Below are 25,341 nucleotides of genomic sequence, written 5' to 3'. Positions count from 1 at the left end.
AGCCGAGCTGTGCAGAGTGTCTGCTGTGTGCTCCTCTTATTCCATGAGCTGTCCCGCACTGTCTCAGACTCAAGGGCTGGGTTCTCTCCGTTTTACAGGTGGTGAACCTGGGGCTCACATTAAGCAGTTAAAAGAAGTGGGGCTCGGATGCATGGTCAGGAGGCGAGGTCAGGAGGGATGGCAAGTGTGGCCATGGCAGTGGCCAGGGCAAGGGCAGAGAGGGCCTCGAGGAACGGAGGCCAGGGCTGGTGACTCAGCCCAAGGACCCGCCCTCAGCCCGGAGCAATGGGAGCCCAAGAGGGCCCCAAGCAGCCCTGCAGCCAGCAGCTGGTTGAGGAAGCACAAAGCAGCAGCAGCAGCCTGGAGCTCAGAAAGGAGGGGACAGCAGCCGCCCCGATGACAGCCACCAGCGTCTGGAGATGAGACCCAGGCAGCGAAACCCAGGGTGCACTTGGAAGTCAGCCAACAGGGCTCGATGATGGGCTGTGTATGTGGAGGCAGAGGGGACCTGCTGCTGAGCCCAGGTTCCTGGCCTGAGACTAGAAGTTGAGGTTGGCATCAGCTGAGAGGGAGCAGACAGCCAGAGAATCAGATCTGTAGACACTGACAGGTGCCCAGGTTCTAAGCCTGCTGGACAAGTAGAGATGCCAGGGAGGGAGTGGACAGGTGGGTTTGGTTCAGAAGAGCAGCCAGGCCCAGAGGCACCACAGGGAAGGAATGATCTGGGCTGGGCCAGGAGTGAGCATGGGAGGGCGGGGACCAGGCCCGGGAGCTCCACATGATGGGAGGGGCATGGGGAGCGGGGAGGGGAATGCAGCAAAGGGAACAGGGAAAGGCACGGGAAAAGGAAGCAAGTGTGAGGGCAACAGGCGGCAGGAGGGGGATGAGCTTTAAGCAAGGAGGATCCACCACGCCCAGTGCTGCCCAGGAGGGAAGGAGCTCAAGATGAGGCGCAACCCCAAGACTCAGACCCGTGGAGTCCTGAGTGTCCTGGGGAAGGGCAGTCATGGTGGGTAGAGCTGTGTCAGGTCCCATGCCACAAGCCTTCCATGCACTGTCGCTGTCACACAGAGAAGAGAAGAACGCTTGCGGGAAGCAACTGCCCACACCACACAGGTAAGCAGAGGAGCTGAGATTTGAACTCAGGTCTTTCCCACTCCTAAGTCCATTGCCGAATGCCTGAGCTAATGAAAATCAGGAAGTAGGCAGGCTGTTTCGAAAAAGGTCTCATGGTATCCTCAGGACAATCCCAACCTGGGAGTGGCCGAGAGGCTCTTGCAGAGGCGACACTGGAGCCCATGGTCCCTGCTTGCTGGGCACAGCTCAACTCAGGGAAAGAGCGGGCAAGAGCCTGAGTCCCGAGCTCTGGATCAACATACGGAGCCAGGTCTGGAAGCCAGGCGTGGGCCTGACCTAGTGTAACACTCCTGGCTTCAACTGAGTCCTCTCCCCCTCTGGCTTCTGCTTTCCCCAGCTCTAGGAGCCCTCCCAGCAGCAAGGGGTTGGTGAATGCCCATATCCGGCCCTTTTCAGCCCAGTCTGGCCCATCCTGAGCAGCTCCATTGCCTCCTATGTGTTCTGAGTCCACACTCAAGACCTAGGTACCTGGTGCTCAAGACAGGAGCTCCCTGGTGAAAGGCCTTGGGCACCAGGCTAGAGCCCAGAAATGGGGACGGCAGAGATTGCAGAGTCCACGGCTGCAGGGACAAGAGACTCAATGTCCACTACCTGGACCCAGGGTCCTGGGCAAGAAGCCACGACCAAACTACAGCTTCAGAAATCAAAGTGGCTCAGAGGCACCACACAAACCAGCTTCCTGGTGACCAGTGTCCTCGCCGTGAGGCAAGTGTGCCACTCAGCCTGAGCCAGAAGGGGCTCCACACAGCAAGCCACCTGGAAACAGGCACATCGGGCTTGCATGGCTGCCACAGCAGGAAGCTCACCCGTTCAAAATCCCCACAGGCTACCATGACACAGGGGAGCAGGAAGCCCAGCTGGTGGCCCTGACCATGCAGAAGTGTTGGAGGCAAAGGTTCAGGGTGTTCATCCGGGACACTGAAGCCCAGAGAGGGTAGGCAGGGCCTTTGCCTGGGCCATGGGGCTGGTCCTGGAGCCACACAGCTCCAAGAGGACTCAGTCCCATGTGTCCTGCCTGCCCATCCCGTCTCAGGAGGAGAGCAGAAGCCTGTGTTTATTTCCCTAGTTTCCTCTCCCACTCTAAACTGTAACATTTACCCTGAGGTCACTTAAAGTACATAAATTAGGCTAAATACTTCATTCACTAAATAGCTCCGATAGTTCTGGATTCTTCCATAAGTGAGCAGAAAGTTCATTCTTTTTGTACTTACTCAATAATATGAAATAATCATCTCAGATGAATATTTTACAGTTTGCATTTATTAGCAATCCAGTTCCTTTCAGAGACTCTCATAAGGGGTTCCGAGGCCTTACGAAATTCGAATGGTAAAGATGAAGCCATTCATTTGTGAAAGCTCTGCTGATCCGAGAGACGGGTGGGGAGACATCGGGTCAGAGCCTGCGCACCAGTGCCTGCAGGTCCACTGCCCAGCTGGCCACGCCCAGCTCCTCTCAGCCACGGGAGTCTCCCCCAGGGCCACAGAGAGCCAGCTCATTTCCGGCCTGCTGGGTTCTCCCACCTGGAATCGCATTTATCCGAATTAAACAATAAATAGGCCGCATAAGTGTTCCTTAGCCAGCGATGCGTCTGCTGCTCCCAACCCCACCTCTGTCCCCAACAAGGCTGCTCACACCCGGGCCGCAGGCTCAGTCCACGGGGGTCTGTTTCCTCTCACTTCTGTACAGACTCTGTCTGTGTTACATGGCCATGCTCACCTCACACCCCCATGCTGGTTCTATCAGAATCTCATAGGGGTCCAGACAGAAAACAAAAGTTCTATGTCCTTCTCGGACTGCCTGGGACAATGCTGGCCACACTGCCGCCCCTCCGTGGCCTCCCGCACCCCAGCCCTGCCTCTTTGGGAAGTGCACAGACTGCGGGAGGCCTCAGCATGTTCCCGGCCAAGCCCCTGACTGGTTGGAATGGAGAAGCACGAGAAAGAGCTGAAGGCAGGAGGTAAACTGAGGCCCGTTTTCCCGCTGTCTGCCTCCGCGTTCACAAGCGGTGGTTCTGAGAAACGCCCCTCACTCCCAGCCACTGTCGACAGCGTGGGCCTCCTGCTGTGGCCCCGACAGAGGCTCCTCGCAGGCCACTGCCTGCAAGATTTAGTGGCAGTGTCCATTTCCGCAGACTGGGCTGATTTCCTTCCAAACAAACGACGGCGGAGTCCCGGAGTCCTTTAGCCCTCGCTCCCGGCCTCACCACCAGTTGCAGCAAACCCTAAAGCCATGACGTGATGCTCTTCAGAGTGCTTTAATCATTGTCATTAATGTTACGTTTTATTTTCTACTTCTGTCTGGCAGCCTTGTTGAGAAAGCGTAGTTTATTATAGGCGATCACAAATCCTCCCTGGGAGCAAATGGAATGTAAACCAAAGTAAATAAGTCTCCCCACCAGGAAAAAAGAACGCTAAAGATTATACGTCTCAAATATTGGATTTCCTAAGGAGGTTAAGGAAGAGATCGCAGAACGTCCATGTCCGTGTGGGAGAGAGGGGAATAGGCGAGGAGGGAGTGAGCGGGGACTGAGCGGGGACAGTGTCGGTAGCAGGCGGCCTGAGGGGTGACTCCTGGGCCCGGTGATTTAGGAGGAGGTCGTTTCCATCTCATCCCACGCCAAACGTGCTCTCCGGCCAGCCGGAGGGCCGCGGGTCCCTTCTCCGCTCCATCATTTTCCTTATAATTAATAAGCTAATTCTCTACACCTGGGCCGCAGGGCAATCCTGCAAGGAGTACAGGCTTGGGTGGGTTTTTTCCATCAGCTAAACAATCAAAGGAATAAAACCTGCTGCCCTCCATTCAATTGGATTTCTAAAACTAATGCCACAACACCCTAAAATGCCACCACCTAATTTTTCCTTCTTTCTGCTTGTCTGTGCTTTCTAAATTTTCTGTAATAAGCATATATCCGTGCACAGTAGGGGGACCGTAGATTCTATTCCTAAAAACCTCTTCACCTGCCAGCTCCTACTAGCCCAGATTTCAAGGACAGAGTTAGGAGGATCAGAGGACATCCCACTGCCCCGGGCAAGGCTAGAATTAAATCTGGAAAACTTCCAAAGCCAAATACTAAGGGCAGGTCTGTGGAGCAAGTCCCAGTTTTTCTCCAGGCCTGCTAAGCCTGGGACCACAGAAACTGGCTTGTCCTCCCCACTCACTTCCCTCCCCTCCCGGATGCTGGGCTCAGCCTTCCTCCGCTGCCTTCCTGTCGTGTCTTTGCTCTTCCTCTGTCACGTCCCCTCCCTCACCTGTTCCCAGACACCCAGCTCCAGGACAGCACTCACGCTAGCCACGTCCCCCTTCAGATCCCCACCTACCTGCCTGGGTTCTGTCAGTGGCTTCTCTGTGTGTTTACACTCTTTTGGTGAACTTAAAACCAAGAACTTGGGATCTGGAGTAGCTCTAGATGGAAACGCCTTTTCCTTTCCTTTCCTTTTTCCTTTTCCTCTCATCTTTCCAGGTGGAAGTCTCTGCCTGTAGGAAGACGTCCATGGTGCTCCTAGCCCGGTGAGTGCCCTTCCTGCAAATTCCCAGAGCACCCTGCCCTTCCTCAGTAGACACTTGGGGATCGCGTGTGTATGAGCCAGGCTTTCCCCTCACACCCACAGGATCAGACCCACAACGCCAAAGGCCCATCCTGCCCATCAACGAGTCCCGGGCTCTCGGCTTGAAGGCCTCTTGTGTTCAGAAAGTATTAATTGAAGGGAAAAGAAAGAGGAAGAGAAAGCAAGAAGGAAGGGAGGGAAACAGAGAGGGAAGAAGAAAATGAATGAACGAACTCACCAATGAGTTGATGGATCGCTTTTCCCAAACAACTCCCCCTGGACTCCCGAAAGGTGCCAAAGAGATCCACCCTCTCCATTCTGCCAGGACTTTCAAGTGGGCACTGAGACCCAAGCAGGGCTTAGCAGGTCCAGCACCTGCGTGGAACAGGGCCTGAGTATAACATGACGGCCCAACAATTTGAATCCAAGGATGTCTGAGAATTTCTTAGGGGAGATAAAGGAGATGTGGCAACATGTTTCTAGTTGGTCCAACCAGGTGAAGAGTAGGCAGGTGCTCATTGCATTCCTCTTGCAAGTCCTTGGCAACTTTAAGACTTTTTCAACTTAGGAAAAAATATGCAATACCATTAACTGTAGTGTCAGAAGCCAGGACAGTGCTTGCATTTGAGAAGGATAGCAGTGATTAAGGGGCAGGTTTGGGGCGCTGCCATGCTCTGTGCTTGGATTAGATGCTCTCCTACTTCATTCTCTGACCTGCACATTTGTTTGGTGTACTTCTTGCATATATATTTTATTTCACAATAAACAAACTTACAGTTTAAAAAGAAGAAAACCAAGCAGAAAACACATTTCTGAAGGCTCCGTGGGATCATAAGAACCTTCCAGCAACAGGAAGGGTCCTGAGTCTGCCCGACTAATTGGACAGGCCCCAGCTGAGCCTTCAGGAAGCTTCTCCCTCCTGACCTAGTTTTGGATTCCTGACCCCAGTTTGCCAGCTGAGCCCCAGCTGCCTCACATAGAGGTCAAGACAATTGATATCAAACCCCCATTTTGGGGGCAAAAAAAGACTTAGCCCCTCTATTCCTTGGCAGTTATTCTCTCTGCAAATAGACAATTTTTCTCCATTAACTGGGTGATAGAACTTTCATTTGTAAGGTGATCCATCTAGAAAATAATGTACTGTCCACCATAATTCCTGTTTCCTAAGCATGTTGGGCAATTTTTTATTTCAAGGAAAGCTAGGGAAATCATTTTCTATAACCGGACTCATTCTTGCGCTCAAACTGTCTCAAAACAGCTTACATTTTAAAGCAGAATTACACCTTTGAGAGGCACTGCACACCCTGGCCACTGTGAGGAGTTAATTTTCAAAATAAGAATAATAATGATGAATAATCTCATTTGACATGCAATGACAGGCTTTGACTCATCTCTTACAACTTCTGTTACCTCCCAGGCCATAGGGAAAGCAGATACTCTTGGAAAGTTGGAGATTCTCTATTATCTCATCCTCAGCCTAGGAAAAGCACAACTCTATTCTTGTTGGTATGTGAAAGTCATTGCTCTTTCTAATGCAGAACAGTAACTTCTGAACAAAGCACCTGTGTAGCTTCCCATGATCACCAACCTGCCTGCATTAGTGATTACTAAAACTCAGAGAAACCTAAGAGGTTCCCATTTATTTGGTTTTGTTGTCCCTGACCATAGTAATAAGGTCCAGAAGCTCTTCTCCAATAGACTCATCCTACTGTGGTTGCATTGTCTTTGTCCCCTAAGGATTGATGAGTTGGACATTTGATCCTCAATACAGAGCAGTTAAGAGGAGATGGAAACTTTAAGAGGCGAACGCTAGTGGGAAGTCCTTAGACCTTGCTAGGTACCAGCTACCTTCAGAAGAGATGAAGGCAGTTCTCAGGACAGTTCTCAGGGGACCCTGAGCCAGTTCTCAGGAGAAAGTGGTTATGAAAAGAACAAAACTGGCCCCTTCCCTGCTCTGTCTTCCTTTCTGGCACTGTGCTTTCTCAAATTTGCATGTGCTCCTGCCATCATGGTACCATCCCCAGAACCAAGCTGACACTAGCACAATGCTCCTGAACCTTCAAGACTATGAGCTAAAGAAACCAGCCTCAGGTATTTCATTATAGTTACAGAAAACTAACAATACATGCACTAAGATCCGGGGTTTCAATCATGTCTCCTCAAGTAGCCAAGTCTACTTCCAGTTGTTTTTATGTGGGCCATCTGCTCAACCAGTTATCTCTGCCCCAAGGACAAATCCAAGCCTAGTAACTCTCTGTCACCAAATGTCCATCTGAACCTTTGCAAAACACAATTAAGATAACAAACTTATGTTATTCTGAAACCACATCCATAAACTCTACAGGAGGCAAGGAGTGACCGTTCTGAATATTTCTGCCTCCTTCTCTTTTGTCTGGCTGGTGGTTCACAGGCAAGGGACAATTTTACCCCCAAGGGGCATTTCACAACATCTGGAAACACACACCCTCACAACTGGGTAGAGGGTGCTCCTGGCATCCAGTGGGTAGAGGCAGGGATTCTGCTAATCATCCCGCAATGCACAGGACAGTCTCTGCAGCAAAGAATTACCCAGATCAAAAGGCTAATGGTTCAGGTTTAAGAAACGATCACTGGCAGTTTTCCATGGTCTGCACCATGTACCTTCAAGGAATCGCTGTGACTTGTATCCTTTATCCTGTGTGGTGAAGTGCTGGGGATTATGGGTTTGGGAGCACTGGGAAAGATGCCATGGCCTCCAGGATCCTGTTCAACATTGTTGTGGTTTCTATCTAGATGTCCCTCCAAAGCCTCATGCACTCATAGGTAGGACTTTGGGGAGGTGACTGGATCATGGGAGCATGATAATCATTGGTGGATTAGTCCACTGATGAGGTTATAGCTGAATGTGATGTTGGAAGGGGAACACTGGTCAGAGGAGATGGGTTGCTGGGGCCGTGGCCTGACAGGTCTCTCTCCTTCCCCTACTCCTCCTTCTCTCCCTGCTTCCTGTCCACCATGCCATGAACAGCTCTCCTCCACCATGCCTCTCTGCAATGCTGACTCTTCTTTGGAGCCAGCCGACCCTGGACTGAACCACAAGTCAAAACAAACCTCTCCTCCTTTAAGTTGTGGGTGTCAGGTATTTGTCCCAGCAAGGAGAAGGTGACTAAGACAAGCATCATCAAGAATGAGTCATGACAAACTATCACACCACATTTTTCGACATGCTGCATCCTGGAGAGGACAGACTGCCTAAGAGGCCCCTCATGTCATCCTTGTAAACTCGGTGAAGCCACGTGGGCTAGATGGCAATACAACCGGGGAGACTCATTGTTAGCTGACTAACTGAACTCACAAAGTAGAGCATGATAGATCCAAGTCGCCCCGGGCGCTATGGACTTTGTCCTCAGCCCAGCAAGTAAGACTTGGATATTGGTGCCTTGAATGAAGTCACAGAGAGTATTCCTACAGAATCCCATGCGTTGCCACACTGAGATGGATGCAGATATACCATGGGCTGAGACACAACTGAAACAGACCTCCGTGGGTTTATGACAATAAACCAGCCACCCAGCAATACAGGGGAGCCTTAGACTTCTTCATGGCTTTCACAGCACTTTCTCGCTAGGCTATTTTATTTGGTCATCATCACCAGTATATACACCGGTGCAGCTTTGCACACCTACTTCATGGTCCTTTCTCTAGCCCATCTTGCTGAGGGGGAGCAAGAGTTTTCCCCCAGGTTCAAAACATACAGCATGGGATAGAATGTCCATCGGAAAAGCATTTTAGTTGAGCACAAACTCAAACAGCATTAACTCGGTTCCTTTAATCAAGGATAAGGTGAAGAGAAAAGAAGGTGGCACTACAATTACTCTCTGCTTTGTGGCTTTGCGTTTAGTTCCAGCTACCATGTTGAAGATCCCCTCTAAGACAAGAGTTAACCAGGTGTGATGGCGCAGGCCTGTGATATTAGCACCCTGGGAGGCTGAGGCAGGAGGATCACAAGTTCCAGCCCAGCCCAGACAACTTTGTGATTTAGGGAAACCTTGCCTCAGAATATTAATTAATTAATTAATTAATTAATGGCTGGTGATGTCGCTCAGTGTGAAGGCCCTGGGTTTAATCCCTAGTACCATAAAAAAAGAGCTCCCCCAAGAGAGGCTTATTAGGACCGTGGAGAATATCACATCCCCTGAAGAAGATGGGAGAAGCTGGGACATCTGCTTGTGTGAGAGAGACACCCTACCACGGCTGGCTTTGGTATCAGAAGCACTCTCATGAACAAGATGAATTCGCAGTGTTCTCTGTGGTTCCAGGGGATGGATGCAGGACTGACGCGTATTCAGGGGGCATCGTGTCAGCTCAACAGGCACAGAACCTCCTGGACTCGCAGCCCCCCTCAGAAACAGCAGGTCACCACAAAAACTGTGAGTGCCCCAGCTCTGAGCGTCCCGGCACAGCAGGAGCTGAGAGGGCTCCGAGGCACCAACCGCATCCTCTGTCTGCTCGGCAGTGAGCACAAACTGAGGGCACTGTCCCCGGAGCAGGGGAGGCGGCTGTGGGCTAGAAGGCACCGTCCCACCGTCAGGGAACTTTGGGGACCAGTGATTAGAAAGAGGCAGGGAGTGCTGATGAACATGAAAACTTCTGATAAACACTATTACCCCAACGGCCTGGTCCTCAGAACACAGAGGAACTGGAAAGGTAATGAAAATAACTGTCAGTGTGTAAGTGTACAACTAAAAGAAAGCATGGAATTTTCCCTATTGGCATGGGATCTGGGTTTCTTAAACGAGCAATTAGTCAAATAGAAGATGATCTATGATCAAAGGACCTGTAGCCTCTGAAGTCACTGGGATTCCATCAGACATGTCTGTGCCTTCCTGCAAAGTCCCTTTGGAGACAAACTCGATGAGCTGAGGACTAGGACTCAGCAGGGTCTGGCAGAGCAATAGGGGGAGCAAGAATCAGTGGAAGCAAACAGGGAAGACTGGGAATGTGGACGCGTGAACTTGAAAATAAATGCGTGTAATAAATACGCCCAAAACACACAAGGTCAGAGCCTACAGAACCACATGACCCAAACTTCAGACTTTAATAGGCAGAGCCCCACAGGAAGGATCTCAGGTCTGCAGACACCCTCTGCCTCCTGCCAGGACTGCGGCCTTGAAAGCTGACCTGCTCTGGGATTGGGTTGGGGACACCTCCAACCCACTCCACCGCCTGTTCTCCAGGTCCGCCCATGAGACACAGAGCCCAAGTCCTTCCTGCTTCTCCTATGCCACCTCCCACCTCAAGCACAGCCTTGTAAAACCTATGCCCCTGTCCCCAGCCTTCAGAACAAAACACATTCAGAAGACGAAAGCAGCTCTGCAGACGATGAGATGACCCCGGGCGCTGGTTCTCATGTCTGCAGAAGCCCCGGGCACAGGAAGGTTGATGGTTAGAGACTGCAAAGTGCCTGGGGTTGTGGCCTGGAAAAAGAGGCAGCTCTGGGGTTCTCTACACCTCCTGCCCTAGATGGGTGTCTCCCATCCTGTCCCAACAGCAAGGACACCGAAGAGCAGAAGCACCATCCCTTCAGCCAGTAGAAGCTGAGGCACCAGGGTCCGGAGGAGGTGGGGAGTCTACGGCAGTGGCTGCTATGGCTCAGATGAAAAATGTTCCCCAAAGCCCCGTGTGTTTGGAAGGTGAGTGGATTATTGGGCTGCTATATCCGTCTTGCTGTTGGGAGGTGGGGTCTGGTTGGAAATGCCAAGTCACTGTGAATGTGACCCAGAAGGGTTTCTCTCCCTTCCCAGCTCCTCCCTTGGCTCTTGCTTCCTGGACACCATGAAGGGAGCAGCTGTCCTCTGCCCTGCGCCCTACCATTCTGGGTCTTCTTCCAAGCTGGCCAATCACAGACTGAAACATGAGCCAAAATAAACCTCTGCTCCTTTAAACTGTCAGGTCCTGCGTCTCAGTGATAAGAAAAGTAACTGAGAGCGCGGGGTGGCCCTGAGCACCCTCCTGCTTCTGCCATCCACAGGGGCGGGTGCACAGTAAAGACTGGCAGCTCTCAGAAAAGAGCCTGGCAGGGTTGGGTTGGCCAGGATGTAGCGTGAGCCCTGAAATCAAGGAAAACCAAGACGGACTGTGAACACCAGCATTCTCCACCTTGTGGGTACCCATCCACCTACTCTCTAAAACCCCAGAGAGAGCCCAAGTGAGGTCCTGGCTCTCCTACTGCTCCTGCTCCATGTCACCATGCACAGTAGCTGTGGCTCACCAGGAAAAACAAGACATCTATCCAAGGAGAGCAAATGCTCTCTGTCTATATCAGGAAGCAGCATTAATAAGCAAAACAGAAAACAAATTCAAAATATACAATACATATCCGCAGAGAAGAGAAGATATTGGGAGTAGAAAGCATGAACAGGCAGTTATAAGGAAGAGCCAGGCGGAAACCTGGGTGTGAAGAACACTATAGCTTTGTGCAATGGGAACAGAGTCCAGTTTGGGAAGATACACACGTTCTGGAGATGGGTTGTGGGGATGGTTGCACAATAACAGGGGTGTACTTCATGCTGCTGAACTGTACCCTTAAAGAGGCTTAAAATGGTAAATTTTATGTTATGCATGTGTGTGTGTGTTTGTGTGTATATATATATATATATATATATATATTTTTTTTTTTTTTTTTTTTGGCACCAGGGATTGAATTCGGGACCTTGTGCTTGCGAGGCAGGTTGCGGAACCACTGAGCTAAATCCCCACCAATGTTATGTACATTTTATCACATATAAAACACATAGAAATGAATGAATAATAGAACGATGCTATGAATGCAAAGACCCTTGCACTGTTTCTGGAACATGGATGTCCATTACAAGATAGCTTTATTTTTAAAAATTACAGGCGAAATAGATGTTTAAAACCATAGTGTAACGATCAGTCCATTTACAATGAAGTACTGAGGCTGCACGACCCGCCAGGTCCTCAGCTAGACTCGGGGGAGATAGCGGAAGAAGGCGACAGTGCTGCCTTCTCGGCCCTCACCCTCTGGCAAAAGAGACAGCGGAATAAAACGCGGGATGCGCCAGGTAGGGCGTGGTGGGTGCCTCGGAGAAGGGACAGAGGATGGGGAGTGATTGAAAGTGGAAGGTGAGGACAGGTCTCCCCGGGGAGGGTCCTGGCCGGCAGGGCCCCTTGCAGTGATTGATGAGCACAGCATAAGGGCAGACTGCTGGTCGTGGGACGTGTGATGCAGAAGGACAGGGGGCGCGCCTGCCAAGGGCACGCAGGGCTCTGAGGCACCCGCTGGACTCAGAGGAGGGCTGCGAGCTGCCGGAGGTGCAGGCTCACCGTGCGTTCTTCCTCACAGAAAGCGCCTGATAGATGGCCAGAGAATAACTGAGTGAGCCGGAAGATCACATCGGGGAACTTACCAAGAAAGCATCCAGAAAGGATGAAGAGATAGAAAACATTTTTAAATAAATAAGTAGAAGGAAAATTGTAAAGCGGAAGGAGACATGTCAGCATCCATAGGACAGCAGGAGAAAGACAGGGATGGAGGGGAAAGCAAAGGAACAACTCATAACCCAGAAGTTCTCAGAACCGACGAGAGGTGTAAAGACCACAAATGGAGTGAGCGCAGAGCGCCAACGGGTACCTAGGAGAGATAGAGAGACATTAGGTGCTTCTGAAAGGGACAATTACCCAAGAACGTATAATAATCGTGAAAAGACACGCACCTAAGAATTTGGCCTCAAAAATGCAGAGCAACAACTGGCCAAGCTACAAAAAGAAACATAAATCAAGAGGTTCAGTTGGAGACTTTAACACACCCCTCAGAAATTGATGGCCCGTGCACACGAAAAGCAAAAACCAAAAATAGATTTAAGGTTGAACTAATAAATACATGCAGAATTCACCCAACAGGAAATGCACATCCTTTTCGAGTACATGAAGAACATTCAGGAAAATTAAACATGCACTAGGCCACAAAGAAAGTTTCTGTAAATGCCAGAATTCAACATCATACAAACCACTTTTAGGACCATAACATAATAGAATTAAAAATTATTAACAAAAGACTTGCCTGCTTGCAAATCCAATTATGGCTGAGAACTATAAAACATTCCACTGGTGCTCATTAAAGAAAAAACCAAAAGAGAAATTTTAAAAGGCAGGCAAATCTTCATATCCACCAATTCTGGGTCTACAGATACAACCAACTACAGACAGAAAAATTTGGAAAAATTGCTGAATATGTGAAGACATTTTTTCCTTGTCATAATTCCATAAACAATGTAGTATAACAACTATTCATATAGCATTTCCAATGTATTAGGCACTGTACAGGTACAGACATAGGTAAAGTATATGGTAGGATCACACAGGTTATATCATTTTATAAAAGGGATATGAGGGCCTGGGATTTAGCTCAGTGGTTCTGGCGCCTGCCTCGCAAGTGCAAGGTCCCGAGTTCGATTCCCAGTACCAAAAAAAAAAAGGGATATGAGCACCCATGGATCTGGGATCCTGGAACCAACCCCTTAGTCAAGACATGACTGTAAAATTGCCGTGTCAAACTGTACAGGCCTCACAGAATCCCACTTCTAATAATGGCATAGTAGCTTGTATTGGACCAACCCTACAATATTCAAAATATTTTTTTAAAAATCTGAAGACACCAGAGAGAGACCAAATCGGCAGAAACTGGTGGGATCTGAACACTAGAAAGAAAGCAGTGCTACTGGATGAGTTGCTGGGATTTGTTTTGCTTAGAATAGCATTTTGTCCAAGGCAGGCCCCAGTGAGGGCCAAGGGGCAGTTAATAGTCAGAAAACTGAAGGCTTGCTTGCTGTAGAATCAGAGGAGAGTTTGGGTGACCACAGCAGCTGGAAAATAAGGAAGAAAATCCCAAAAAGGAGAGCACCACAGGGCAAGTTCCAAAGTCAGTATATAAACCCTGCCCAAAGCTCTGGTCCCTGAACTGTGTGCACTGCACAGATCCCAGCAACCCACCGAGACCATGAGGCTTACACAGAGATTTCTGCTGTTGTGCACCTCAAGGGAGACGGAGTTTAGAGTTTGACTTCAGCCAAGTTAAGGGTCTGCAAAGACAACAACTCTATTATTTGGAAAACCCTCACAGAATCCCAAGTCTCTACAACACAGCACTCACTAGGCCCAGAACACAACCCCAAATCACAAGATGCACTAGCAGAAATCCAGCCACGCTCCAGAGAACAGGGGACCATGGATGGAGACCAGCTCTGACATGTCGTGAATGTCTGCATTAAGCATGTCTCGCTATTCTAATGTTTTGATGTCGTGGGGCTTTGCTGGCCCTAGAAGGGACCTCCCCTCCCAGGTTTAGCTAATTCCCAGAGACAGCAGCTTGTCCAGGAGGGCCCCTCCCATGGGCAAGCCAGCCAACCTAAAGCCCAGACCCCAAACACAAGGCATTCGCACTCACCCCGCTATTCCCCAGCCCTGATCACCTGAGGCCAGGCACCAGGAAATTAGAAACAGTCCCTACATCCCAGAGCCTGGCAGGATGATTCCAACTATGTAGACAACGCTGTACCTACTTACCCTGGCCTTCCTTGCCCTTCCCACAGAAACCACAGGAAAGTCTTTTGCCCACATTTCCCCCTCGTTCCCTCTGCCTCTGGCCAACTTCACTTCCCATGTGCCCAGTGTGACATGCTGGGTCCCCTCATCCTGGGAAATAGGAGTAACAACTGCCTTTGCAATGGCAGTCATCTGATCTTTTGGCTTCCTCATGTATGACTTGTGTGTTAAAACAACGTTGAAATTAGAAGACCAAGATTTTAAAGAATCTCTAGTAACTGCTCAGGTGAGTAAAGGGAGATACCTTTGTAATGAACTGATAATGAACTGATAATGAACTGATAAGTCATCCCAGCAGAGAGATAAGAACCATAAAAATAAAGAAGTAAGTGATAATTCTATAACTGAAAAAGTATCTGAAATATACCCATTGGATTAGAGTTGACAGAAAAAGGAGCTGAGTTAGTGTGTTTGATTGGACAATTCCTGTTAATTTATCTCATTATTCTCAATGGGACTGGATTTGGTCCCCAAGGTAAATGTGTTAATGTCTGGAGATACTTTTAGTTTTCAGCACTAAAGGGCCATGCTAGAGGAAAATAGGTTGACAAATATCCTAAAACTCATTGGAAACCCTCCCCACACAATGAGTAATAATCAGCCCCAAAATGTCAATAGTTCTGAGATTCTAAATCCTGATCTATCTAAAAAAAAAAAAAAAACATAAAAAATTTTGAGAAACAGTGAACAAAATCTTGGTAATTTGTGGGGGGGGGGGAATGAAATCAAATGCCCATATAATGAAAGTCCAAAAGAAGCGAATGAAAATAGGGCAGAAAAGTATTTGAAGAAACAATGGCTGAAATTCTACCAAATGTGTTGAAAGACATAGATTTTCAGATTCAAGAAGATCAGCAAATCCAAAACAAAATAAATGAAAAAAAATGACCATAAGAACAAAAATAAATGCCATCAGGCATAATGGCACACTCCTGTAATCCTAGCTGCTCAGGAGGCTACAACAGGAGGATTGTAAGTTCAAGCCCAGCTTGGGCAAATTTGTGAGACCCTGCCTCAAAATAAAAAATAAAATGGGGGGCCGGGAATTTAGCTCAGTGGTTTCGCTGCCTGCTGTGCAAGCGCAAAGACCCAAGTTCAATACCCAGTACCAAAATAAATAAATAAATAAAACTAAAAAGAGCCATGAATGTACTTCAGTGGTAGAGCACCTCAGGGTTCAATCCTCAGTAACAAAAACAAACTAGGCACATCATAGTCAAAGTGAATAACACCAAAAATACTGGAAAAAATGAAGATCTTTTGAAAAGTATGCGATTATAAAAGATACCATTTTCCTCTTACTTTTATAAAATACATGTAACTGTTTAAAAAAGAAAAATATCCTATGGGGCTTAAAGCATCTATAGATGTAATACATGTAACAAGTATAGTGCAGAGTGGAGATAAAATATGTTGTTATAAGATTCTTATAATTTACATGAAGTGATACAAATATTAACAATAATTAAACTGTGAAAAGTTAAGGATACATATTCTCCACCACAACTACCAAAAGAATATAAAATACATAAAGAGGCACTGCTATAAAGTCAGTTAAGAAATTAAAATGAAATTCTTTTTAAAACACTCTCTGAACCTGGACCAATGAAAAATAGATGAGACAGCCAGGGATTAAAAAAAATAGATGAGACAAACAGAAAATATAATCAACACTGTGGACCTAACTCCAATCATTTTAATAATTACATTAAATGTAAATTGACTACTCTGATTAAAAAGCAGAGATTGTTGGAATGGATGAAAAATCAAGACCCAACTATATGCTGCCTACATGAAACACATTTTAAATATAAAGATAAATAAAATATTGGATGAAACAAGATATACCATGTAAACCATAAGAATAAAGAAGGCTTGAGTGGCTATATAAAGTAGGTTTCAAGACAAAGTATATTCCCAGAAATAGAGACATTTCACAAAGATAAATGGGGCAATTATCAGGGAGACATTAAAATCATAAATATGCAACTGCCTAATAACAAGGATTCAAAAGATAAGAAGTAAAGATTAACAGAAATAAAGAAAGAAATAGACAGATCTATTATCTTAATTGGAGATTTTAACAATATTGTCTCAAAATACTATAAAATACCTAGGAATAAATTTAACAAAGATAGATAAAACCTCTACACTGAAAACTATAAAACACTTAAAGAAGACATAAATAGAGTGAAATACCATCTTTGGGAGTTGGAACACTTAGCAATTTTAGATGCCAATTTTCTCCAAATGATCTAGATCTTAACACTATCCCAGTGAAAATATCTGCAGCATTTTTTATAGAAATTGACACACTGGTACCAGTTTATATGGAAATTTAAAGGAAGCAAAATAGCCATATCTATTTTGGAAAAAAAGCAAAGGTGGAGGACTGACTTCAAGATTTATTATAAAGCCACCGTAACCAAGACAGTGATAATAAGGATATTGATACAGAGACACTAAATAGATTACTGGAAAAGAATACAGCCCAGAGTAAAACCTATGGTGGTTAATGTTAGACAAAAGTACCAAAGCAATCACGGTGACGGGGGCAGAGGCAGTCTTTGCAACATGTAGTGCTGGATAACTGGACATCAGTAAATAATGATGTTGTCTCCTACCTTATACCATACACAAAAACTAATTTAAAATGCAAAATACACCTCCATATAAAAGCTAAAACTATAGAGCTTCCAGAAGACAACATAGGAGACTATCTTCTGAAGGAGAGGGTAAGCAGAGATTTCTTAGGGTATGAGAAGCAAGAACCATAAAAAGAAAGAAGTGATAAATAAAACGTCACCAAAATTCCTTGTCTGGGCAGGAAAAGACACCATTATAAAAATGAATTAGCAGCCACATCCTAGGCTAAGATATTTATGAAAGAGACAGCCAACAAAGAATTTATATCTAAATCATATAAAGTACTCCTGTAAGCCAATAATCAGAAGAAATTTCAGAATGTTTCCTGGGCAAAAGATGGGGATGGACACATCACAAAGGAAGATATATGAATGGCTAATAAGCACCCAAAAAAAATCACTAGCATCAGAAGAATGTAATTGGATGTAACTGAAATCATATTGAGATCCATGCTGTTATGGTTTATGTCTAGATATCCCCCAAAGCCTCATGTACTCATAGGTGTGGCTTTTGGGAGGTGACTGGAGAATGAGTGTTTGATACTCATCACTGGATTAGTCCACTGATGGATTTATAGCTGGGAGTGATGTTGGGAGGTGAAGCCTAGTAGGAAGAAGTGGGTCACTGGCCATGCTCTGGAAGGGTATATATGTATATATCCCTCCTCCTCCCTTGATCCCTATCTGCTTCCTGCTACCATGCCATGAACTGTTTATCCTCTGCTGTGCCCCTCTGCCATGCCACCTTGCCTTGGAACCAGCTGACCATCAACTGAAACCTCTACAAACTCTGAGCCAAAACAAATCTCCCCTCCTTTAACTTTATTTTGTCCCAGCAACAAGAAAGTAACTAAGACATATACAGCCAGGGATTTAGCTCAGAGGCACCGTGGCTGACCCCCAACTGCAAGATCTTGAATTCCATTCCCTGTACCAAAAAAAAAAAAAGAAGAAGAAGACATATACATACCCTTCAGAATAGCCAAAAATTAAAAAGAGTGACAGTACTAAATGTTCATAAAAAGCAACTAGAAAACCTCCTAAACTGTTAGTGGAAATGGTACACTCCCTTCAGGGCGAAAAAGTGTGGGAGGTTTTTTTGAAAGAAAGAAAACATAGTACCCACAATTCTCTCTTAGGCATTTAACCACAAGAAATAAAAACACACATCTCCAAAGAGATTTGTACAGAATATTCACAGCAAGTTTATTCATAATAGCTAAAAACTGGAAATGCACCAGATGTCCATGAATGAATGGATAAACAAACTACAGCACATTCAAACAATGAAATACTACTCATCAAGAAAGGAGGAAAAAACTAGATACTTGCAATAACATGGATGAATCTCCAAAACATTTGAAGTGAAAGACGCCTTCCCCTCAAGTTTGTATTATATGAATTCATTTATGTGAAGTTCACGAACAGGCAAAAATAAACTACGGTGAAAACAATCAAAATGGTCACTGCCCAAGGGGAGAAGAGTATCATCGGGGAAGAGGCAAGAGGAACCTATTGGGGTGGCTGAAGTGCTCCAAGTTTTAACAGGAGCTTGGGTTACATGAGTGGACCGACACATGATGAGTGGTCAAAAAGTCATCAGGTGGCAGGTGTAAGATTGTGTATTCAATGCACAGAAAGTTTGCCATAAAATGTAAATAAGTGTTTCATAATGTGCTTGCTGAAATACTTAGGGGTGACATGTACTGTTATCTCCCATAAACCATGACATGTATCAAAAACTAAAATGGGTCAATGAATCGATACATGGGCAGCTACATGATAAAACAAATAGATGAAAATGTTAAAGATACATGGCACTGTATGATTCACTTAACCTTTCTTTTTTGTTTGAAAATTTTCAATACAATATTGGGAGAAAACAGCAACAACAACAAAAAGCAATCATGGGACACAGCCAAAGCAGAATTTGCAGGAAATTTTAGAGTTCACAGTCAACACAAAACAAGGAAGATTAACAATAAATGAACTAAGAGTTTGTGCTAAAAGCTGCTAGCGGCCTGCCTAGATCCATTCTTCCCTTCTTCCTAAACCACACCCCCCAGCGTTCTCACAGGCAAGGAAGTGTGGATAAGAGATCAGCCCTCCCGCCCCCTTTGCAGACAGCTGTCCAGTAGGGGTAGGAAGAAGTGGCGGGATGGGACTTCCAGGAAAGCTCACTGCAGGCAGAGAACCAGAAGCCTTTTCCACAGCCACTTCCTGCTTGGAATCCCAAGTCATATCACCACTCTACTTAACCATTCTCCTCACTCTGATCCAGCTGTTTCCCTACAGTCCTCGAGCCCAGGGCCCACCCACCAAGTTCTAGGGGCAGTAAATGATGGCCAAAAAAAATTTTAAATGCCTTTGAAAGATCTAGGTGGTAGAAGTGCTTAAACCTCTGCTTAGAAGACAGCAAACAAATGATGTGACCTTCCAGAGTAGAAAGCTGTTGGCTCTCCTTTCGAAGCAAACTTGAATTCCAGCAGCAGGGCCAGCCCCCTGGCCAGTGACCTGGGGAAAGGTGGCTCTTGGGAAAGACAAGAGCATCCACCCAAATCACAAGGTTTACCGCCTCACTTAGAAGCGATAACCAAGCAGACACCTTGAGCCATGGGTTCGCATAAATTATGTTGGGGAGGGCCTTTCAATTCCCACTGGAAATACACAAAACAGCCTCCGCTCTGTAAATCTTCCTTTTCAGTTCTAAGGAGATAAGTTGGACCTATTAACCTTCCATAGTATTTCCAACTTCATCCTGTCAGTTCACGAGATGAGAGAGCAGTGACCGCTTTCTGGCACCGTGCATGTAAATCGCTTCCTCAAAGGAAATTACTTCTCTGGCCTGAATGTTATTAATCTAAATTCCCCGTTAGTCAAATTGTTGCCCATAATAAATATGGAACAGGTTGTAACATTCGAGAGCGGCACACTTTGAGGGTGCCACATCCACTCGTCACCCCCTCCCATGGCACTGTCCCTCTCGGAAGAGGCTGGTCCCAGACAGCTCCCTCCTGCATCAGATCCCTGCTGGTGGGAGGCAGGAGGTGGCACACTGGAGTGCTGGTACCAGCTCAGCTCTGGTTGGTCCAAACACCTGCACCCTATTCTGTCCCCTGCAACCAGGTACTCCCAGTGGAACCGTCTAGTGGCCTTTTCCTGGAACCTTTTGAAGAAAATTCCCAGGGCTGAATCATCCAAATGAGAGTGGCTTGGTCTAGGCATCGTCAGCCCAGTGCTCCAGAGACAGGGTCCCTTGACTCTTCTGGCAGCCATTGAGTCTCCACTGGCTGATCCTGGGGCTCTGGGAGAATGCGGTGCAGCACAGAGTCTTTACAAGTCATGCTATTTTCAGAACCAGGGGAGTGGAGATGTGGTTTGCTAATCTGAATGTGGCCCAACGCTACCTGTTAGATGGGGGCCTGGGAGCATTTGTCACATGAAGATGTTCATTTCTGACACGGCAGCCTGAAGGATGGAGAAAACTGCCTGCCACAATGCAGGGGGTGGCAGAACGCAAAAAAGCTTTTTTCTGTTTCTACTGAGTTCTTTCCAGGGTAATTACAAGAAGTTTAGAATCCATTCGGGGCCTTGTAGTTCATTAAATGCATTTCCATCTGTGTATCCACCACCTAAGAAGTATCGCTTTGTACAATCCTTGGGTTTTTATTGTGTATAAGTCAGATTGTTAATTTGCAGCATGCAGCACTGAAAGGATCATTTCAATAGCGCCTGATTATGCAAAATGAAACTGGGTTTTCATTAGGTCTGCCTCCTGCGCTCCTTAACACTTGACGAGGTGCCAGCGTGCAGGAGAGCCCTTCGCAGCAGAAAGAGTCCCAGAGCATCCGGGCCTCTCCTAGCAGGACCACCCACTGCAGCCCAACCACTTCCCCAGGCCCTGCCCAGGGACCATCCCCTCCCATCCCCCCAGAGCCCACCACCACAGGAGCACCTGACAGGAAATGGGAACTTGGGAGGGTGAGCCTCTAGATTCCAAGCATGTCCCGGGTCTATGGATTTTATTTAAGGGCTAATGTTCCCGAGGGGAGGGGAAGCAGATCAGCTCCTGCTGCTGGGATAGTCCTGGGTCAGACTGAGTCGCCAAGGCCTTGTGGGCTACAGGAAAGCAGTAGTGACAGAAGTCAGCTCTGGCTGCTCCTGATGCTCACCCAGGGCCCACAGGGCTGAGGTGGGCACCTCGTGGCACTGGCTGGTAGAGGAGGAGAGGAAGGAGAGATGGAAAGAGGGAAGCAAACTCAAGGCAGCCTTTCCATGCCAACCTACAGTGCAGGACATGGTCCAGTGCATGCCCACTGTATCCTGCCGCAGTGAGGGTCTGCAGGCCACAGAGCACAGGAAGGAAGATTGGGGCCTCCCGTGGCACCCTACTTGGCCACAGCTTGTTCTGGTCAGGCCCACATTCTTCCAGCCCATTCACCTGAGGGCCAGGTCACCTGCCACAGAGCCTTTGGTCCTCAACCTGGGTTGGATATTAGCATCATTGAGAGAGTTTTTAAACAACACCAATGCCCCGGCCCCATAAAGTCTCTCCCATTTGGAGGTTTTCAAAGTTCCCCAGAGGATGATTAGGTGCAGAAAGGTCTGAGAATCCCTGAGCTAGAGCATTCTACAAAGTTCCAAAATGTGACCCCTCTCAGTCAGGGACCCACAAATGCGCACTGGAGAACCTGGTCTGCGAGATCCAACAAGCGACACAATGTGTGCCCCCGAGCCAGCTTATAAACTAATGGCCTTGAGTCACCGAGGGCTTGTGTTCCCAAAAGAAAGCACCAGAGTGTTTCAGCCCCACTGCTGCGAAGACTGGGAGGTTTTCTCCCTACACGAACCCACACCTCCAGGCTCCTCACCCCTTGTGGCCAGGTATGACAACCACCAGGGACCACCTTCCTGGGGCCCAGAGCTTGCAGACTCTTCCAGAATGCCTCCTCTGACCAGTGAGTGACCAGCAGATGGCATTTCTCCCCATGTCCCAGCACTCTCCACCCCCGGTTTGTGTACACGCACTGCCAATTGTGGACAAGTCACCTAAGAACCCTGTCCCTTCCTCCTCCTGTCTTAGTCACATTCTTCATTGCTTGGACAACATACCCAGTGCCCACAACCTAAAGAAGGAGAGGTTTATTTTGGTTCACGTCTCAGTGTATAGACATCCAGCTCTGGGCATGACAGTCCAGCAGAGGGGCCTGGGGAAGAGAGCTGCTCACAGCATGGCGGACAGGAAGCAGGGAGCCAAGGAAGGAGCTGGGTATATGCTTCCGGGACATGCTCACAATGACCAGCCTCTTCTGGCCAGACCCCACCTGCTAACAGCAAGTCAGCTATAACCCCCAAAGGTGGTGCCTAGGATCACATGTGGCTTTGCAGAACATCTAGATCTGAACCACAACAGCTCTCCTTAGAGGGCAGGCGGCACAGGGTCTAACGCTGCCCTCTCCCACGACACAGCTCTGCATGGGGGCAGCCAGCTCACCTGAATCCCAACCAAAGGGCCACATCCCTTTCTCTGTTCAGCGAGTCCTCCCTAAGGCCCCCTCTGTCACATTCTGGGCTGTGTCCCCTGATTTATCTCTTGCTGAGAGGCCTTGTCTTCTATCAAAGGACCATCTTCATGACAGAAGGGCACCGTGCCCCGCAGGCAACCCAAATTCCTGAGCAGGAGTCTTTCGGAAGAGGACACCCTGTGGGCAGAGGGTGTGGAGCTGTGACTCCACCTGCAGGTGCCAACCCAGGAAATGCAGAAGCTGCAGGCAGCAGCCAGGAGCCCGGCAGCCAGGAGCCATCTCCTAACTCTGTGTGGCCTGTGTTTCTAGAAGGTTCCCTGTTCCCAAAGGCAACGGCCCAGGAAGATTTAATCCTGCCATAGTCAGAGGTTAAAAGACGAAGCTCCTGTCCACAGACAGAGGTGCAGAGAGCATCCGGAGCATAATAAATCCGCGCGTGCAGAAGGCCTCTCTCCTCATTTGTTAGTCAGCGATGTGTGAAAATGTTAATGAAGGGAGTTATAATCTATGAGAATTCCACTATTAAAATGTAGCTCACGTCTGGAGGCTTCTGCTTACACACAGCCCACTGTACATCAATCCTTCCCGAGTGCTGCTAATAATAGACGTAATTGCCTAACTCCGTCTAGCCACCTTCACCCTGGCAATTCCGAGATTTGCTACAACTGTTATTGTAGAAATTATTTTCATGCTATTAACTTTGAGTTTTATTATATGTGTTCTTAAAAGAAAATAAATGCAGAGTGATTGTGAGTGTATATCGGGTCCCCGATGAAAGTATTTTTAAAAATATAACGCAATGACAAAAACCACTGAAGTAGGGTGATATAATGGTTCCTTCCCTTATTGAAACCTAAATTAGATTCTGCATTGTACAAGTGCATAAAGGGGTTTCTTTCTTCTCATGGAGAGAATTTCTATTTGGAAAACGGCAGCACATTGCCAGCTGAGAAACCAGATTCCGGAAAAGCGGGGCAGAGTGTGAGTCCTCCCACTTCCCTGAGGGCATGCGACAGACCCCAGGAGCATCACTCTTGGGCGAACCCAGAAAGCCCTTCACAAGGGGCTGCAGCAGCCCCCTCTGTAGGTCGGCCCTCTCCTCTGTGCTCAAGCTCCCAATGGGCGGGTTTCTGGGTGCGCAGTTTAGGGAAGAGTATCTCATGTGGATTGAGGAGCAGGACAAGCCATTCGGCCAGAAGCCAATGATGCAGAAGTGCAGAGAGGTAAAGGATGGGAGACTCTGGATGGCCTTCCGGCTCTGCCCAGGTTCTGCCTGGACCCATCTCCCTGTGGGATAGTCCTGTGGGCTTAGAATAAACTCCCTTCTTTTCCAACCTCCAGCTTGAGGGCTTTCTTTCTATAACTTGTGGCCAAGAGTCAGAATACAGCTGCCTAACACAGGGCGAGCCTGGGACATTTTAACATATCTAGCCTAATTTCTATAGAATGCTCCAAAAATTCAGTATTCACTGTGGTCTCACCATCCATCTATGCATCCTCCCACCCACTCAATCCATTCCCCTACTCACTTATCTATCCATCCACCCACCCACTAATCCATCTGCCAACCCACCCACCCATCCATCCATCCACCCACTTACCCACCAACTCATCCATCTACCCATCCATTCATCCATTCATCTATATCTATCCATCCACTATTCATCTGATAGATTTATTTACTGAGTAGCCACCATGTGCCAGGCAGGCACTGGGCTATACCAGTGGACAAATTAGTTATGGAACCTACTTTCATAAGGCTTTGTGGAGAAGATAAATAGAGAATAAAATAAAATAAAACGTTTTCTTTTAAATGCCTGAAAACAAGCGAAGTAAAGGAAAGGCTACAGTATGGTGACAGATTAAGACAGAAATGCCTGGTAGGTTTTAGGGTTAAAATTTAAGCTGAGACTTAGAAAGACAGACAAAGAAGGGGAGGAAGGAAAGTGGATACCACAGCCCTGAAGCCAGAAGAGTAGCAGGGCCTTTGGAACAGAAAGGTGCCAGTACAGCTGGGAAGGGTGAACAGAAGCCGAGAGGGTTACTCAGGTCTTACAGTCTGGTCCTAGGCATTTCCTAAGAATATGGCATCAAGATAGGAATGGATGCCAGGAATGCAGATCCCCCAGACTCCCAACCCAGCCCTATATGCTCTTGAATTTTTTCTGGAATTCAACTTTGGACAACCTACTTGTGGGGAAAATAACACGGACAGCAATTAAGACCTGTTAGTGTTAAGATCTAAAATGGCCCCCCAAAGCCTCATGTGTTTGAAGGTAATTGGGCCATGGATGAATCCACTGATGAGTGCAGAAGCTGAATGTGCTGCTGGGGGTGGGGCCTGGTTGGAGGTGGGTCACTAGGGTGTGACCTGGGAGTCTATATTCCTCTCTCTCTCTCTCTCTTTTTCCGGTACCACAGATTGAACTCAGGACCTTGTGTTTGCCAGGCAAGCACGATGCTGCTGCGCTACAACTCCCGCACATAAAGGAGTCCATATTCTCATCCTGGCTCCTCCCTCCTCTTGTAGCTCTCTGGCTGCCATGGGGTGACCAGTTTTGCTCCTCCAGCCTGTTTTTGTCTGGGAGTCAGCCCACCGTGGACTGAACCCACCAGAAACTGTAAGCCAAATAAATTTCTCCTTAAAATTATGGGTATTGGGTATTTTGTCTCAGCAACGGGAAAGTAACTAAAATAAGACCCACAACCCCACACATTTCATAAGCCCTAGTGGCATTGGTGGTACAGTGGTGAGCATAGGTGCCTTCCATAAGCCAACTCCAAGCAGAGTTTAGGGGGACAAGCCCTTGAGGAGGTTTGCATGAGCAGCCTCAGAGGCTGGATCCAAGAAGGCGGTGTTAAGATGCTCTGTTAACACGACAGAGA

At 47.5% G+C, this 25,341-nt stretch overlaps 1 protein-coding gene and 1 long non-coding RNA gene across 16 annotated transcripts in view; one reads left to right on the top strand and one right to left on the bottom strand.

The window, feature by feature from the left end:
• Positions 1-25,341, bottom strand: part of Camta1 (calmodulin binding transcription activator 1) — a 777,226-nt gene that overhangs the window by 584,557 nt on the left and 167,328 nt on the right. The gene's annotated exons all lie outside the window — the stretch shown is intronic.
• Positions 817-24,092, top strand: LOC147827365 (uncharacterized). The gene is made up of 3 exons (XR_015452474.1): positions 817-1,116; positions 4,598-4,644; positions 4,746-24,092. It is a non-coding gene; the product is annotated as an uncharacterized LOC147827365 (long non-coding RNA).

This window comes from Heterocephalus glaber, unplaced genomic scaffold (assembly GCF_053883595.1).
Source record: "Heterocephalus glaber isolate CG9 unplaced genomic scaffold, H.glaber_assembly_v1.0 deba00001447, whole genome shotgun sequence".
NCBI lineage: Eukaryota > Metazoa > Chordata > Mammalia > Rodentia > Bathyergidae > Heterocephalus > Heterocephalus glaber.
The sequence above is the reverse complement of the archived record's forward strand: the minus strand, read 5'-3'. Positions and strand labels throughout refer to the sequence as shown.